The sequence below is a fragment of the Crocodylus porosus genome, unplaced genomic scaffold (assembly GCF_001723895.1).
Source record: "Crocodylus porosus isolate Cpor-Errol unplaced genomic scaffold, CroPor_comp1, whole genome shotgun sequence".
Classification (NCBI taxonomy): Eukaryota; Metazoa; Chordata; order Crocodylia; family Crocodylidae; genus Crocodylus; species Crocodylus porosus.
The window spans coordinates 236201821-236204980 of NW_017728886.1; the positions used below are offsets into that span (position 1 = coordinate 236201821).

General features: G+C 43.6%; 1 long non-coding RNA gene across 1 annotated transcript in view; it reads left to right on the forward strand.

The window, feature by feature from the left end:
* Positions 1–2532, forward strand: part of LOC109305582 — a 14091-nt gene extending 11559 nt beyond the window's left edge. The window contains exon 3 of the long non-coding RNA XR_002099643.1: positions 2520–2532. This is a non-coding gene — a long non-coding RNA (uncharacterized LOC109305582). The remainder of the gene's footprint in view (positions 1–2519) is intronic.
* Positions 2533–3160: the final 628 nt, after the last annotated feature.

A 3160-nucleotide genomic window follows, 5' to 3' on the forward strand; every position in this document is an offset into this window, starting at 1 on the left:
GCAAATTTGAACAGGGTGCTTTTTACCCCCTCGTCCAAGTCACTGATGAAGATGTTGAACAGTGCGGGCCCAAGGACCGAGCCCTGGGGAACCGCACTGCCCGCATCCCTCCAGGTTGAAAATGACCCATCTACCACCACTCGCTGCGTGTGGCCCTCCAGCCAGTTGGCGACCCAATTGACTGTGTGGATGTCGACACCACAGTCCCCCAATTTCTTAATGAGCATTTTTGTGGTACGCTTGGCATTTGTGGCAGTAGGTGTGACATGAATGTGTGGACACTCACTTTGCATAGTATCACACAGACATTTGTAGCTCTACAATTATAATGCATCCATGGCCTAAGAATGCAATCTGTGTTCAGCATTTCATTGTAGTACTGTTGTTGCCATGGTAGTTAGCAGTGTTTTGTGAAAACTCAATATAAAGTAGTATAAAGCATAACTCAGATTTCTTCTTGAGCTGGGCTTAAATTATATTTGGAATTACAGACCTAAAAAACAACCCACTCTCCCAAATTTTGGGGTTCAGTCCCAGATATCAAGGCCGTATCCCAGTGTGCTCAAGGACTTCCCCATATAGGACTTGTGAAAAACTGATCTAGGATCAAAGTCCTGTTGCATCATGCTGAATGGACGCAGCACTGTTGTCTGGCACTGTGGGAACACAGATATCCTGCTTCTGTTGCAAGATACACACAGGCTCCCATGTGAATTGGAGGCAGGATAGCTGCATTAGTACATCAATGCAGGCTAATTAGCTCTGCCTCTCGATATCATTTGAATGCAGCTATGATTAGCATGTGTGATGTGCTGTGTGAACATGGCTGTTCTGCTTCCCACTCAGGAGGTAACTGCTGGCCCACAGGGCTGCATTAGGGCACCTCCACTGTACAGAACCAAGTGGTATGAACTGTTTCCTATTCTGGAAGTCTGTGGAACACTCAAGACTATGATCCAAGTCTTACCTCCTAAAAGTTGGCTGTTCTAGTGTATTAAAATGATAGTAGAAAGATTGTTTTTGAGATTCTTTTAATACATTTACCTGGTATGGGGGGAGAAAGTAGGCAGATGTGGGGGGAGAAAGTAGGCAGATGTGGGGAGAGAGAAGAAAGAAACTGACAAAGTAATTCAGACTTAAACTGTGAAAAAGAAATAATAGGCATTGGTTACAAACTCACAGAGAAAGACTATGGACTTCATTCTTTTCCCAAAGTCAGTGATGATACTTCATTTGGTCCAGTGAATTAAGATGGAGTCTGCAGTTTCAAATTCAGTGCTTAGATTCTATTACAGTCAATGTTAAGATTGTAAAGAGGTCTTATATCAGCATTAATTCAATTAATCAGTGACTAGATTGTAACTTGGGCTACATACTCACACAAGTGTACATAGCTTGTGATAACCTACCAGGACTTGGAGCTGGGTGCTTAGAGGTAATAACATGGTGTATTCATGCTTTTTTGTTTCCTTGTTCTCTGCCTCACCTCAGTTTCTAGACCTATTGGCAATTCATCTGAATGACAGCAATGCAAAGTGGGTTCCTTCTTTGTTCACCAGCTGAGAAATATGGAGAAGAGGAGGAGTCAAAGGGAAGCAAAACCCAACCAGGTAATGTTGAATTTAAGCACTGATTTGCCTTGCAAATGTGACAGTAAATTATGGCGGGTATATTTTTCTTTTCATCGATAGCAATAATCATGAAAGATAAAAAAGGCTTCTACAGCAGAACAATGCAGCAAAGATCAGAATCCAAAAGAAGCAAATAAGCTGTACAAGAACAAGAATTGTTAAACACAAAGCATTGTGAATCAAGAATACAAAGCTGGATCGATCTCTATAGCGTTATGTACTGTCTGTGCTATATAGGCAGGCATGCAGATATATCACACACACAATATGTAAAGCAGTATAGGTCAAACCAGTTCTTCCCCCATGCCACAATTGCCAATGGGAGATGGAGGTGTGTGTGTGTAAAAAGATTATTATACATAATATAACAAAGCAAAGCAAACCATTGGCAATCATGGGGGAAAAGCTGGATCTCTTCCTCTCTATATAGATTGATTTAAGTACCCCAGAAGATATTCCCATGACTGGTAACAGAGTAAGACAGATTATGTAATTACTTATTGATTACCTCTGGAATTCCTGTTGAGAATGTTGTCCTTGGCACGATTTACTATGACTCTGAAATAAACTGTGTACCCTTTCTGGAGATCTGGTTTAATTAATGCATTTATTTTACCAAGCTACATTCTGGAAGAACAACGTACAAATATATAAAATGTAATGAAATTAATGGGTTTTTTGTTTATATCTTATTTCAAACAGCCAGGCATATCACCAATGTCTAACAGACTCACTTCTGGTTGCTTTAATTTTGTTTCAGTTCATCCACCAGTTCAGGAAAGCAACCCCATGTAGGGCAGAAAGCTAAGCACATCCTTTGCTTTGAGCACATGCTTAAGGAGAATGATGTGCTTAAGTGCTATCCTGAATTTGAATGGAGCCAAGCAGCCCCTGAGATGTGGGGGATCCCAGTCCCTTCCTCTGTAGTGGCAGTACACCCAGGCCACCCAGGCAGCACCTGGTCCGATCCAACTCTTCCCCAGCCCTGAGTTGGGGCAGCATCTGGCCCAGTAGTAGCCCACCTGGGTGGCCCCAGGGGGTGCCACCAACCTGGAGGGAAGAACCAGGGTCCGTCCCCTTCCCCGCCCCAGCTCAGTGGCCACTTGGCCCGCAAGCAACTCACCCCCCAGCCATGGGATAGGTGGTCAGGCCCTGTTCGGGGAGGCGGGGGAAAGAAAGAAGGATCACGTTCCTCTTTGCTTCTGTCTTCAGCAGGCGCCTGCTGAAGGCAGAAATGGTGAGGGGCCCAATCCTTTTTATCTACAAAGCCTATTGGCCTCTCCTGTGGCTGGGGTTGTGCTGGCAGCTGCATCATTGCAACATTGCAAACTAAACAACATCCATATGTAGTTAGTTTGCAACCATGCAAAGTTATTTAAAACCCCCAAAAGTCTTGCATGTGCACACTGTGATGCCATTAAGCCACACAAAGTGACATTTTTGTCATGGGTACATGTTAAAGGTGTCACATGTACAAGTGCCCTAATCCTGCTGAGTACTGTCAAGTTGCATTGGCTCAGTACTTTGTA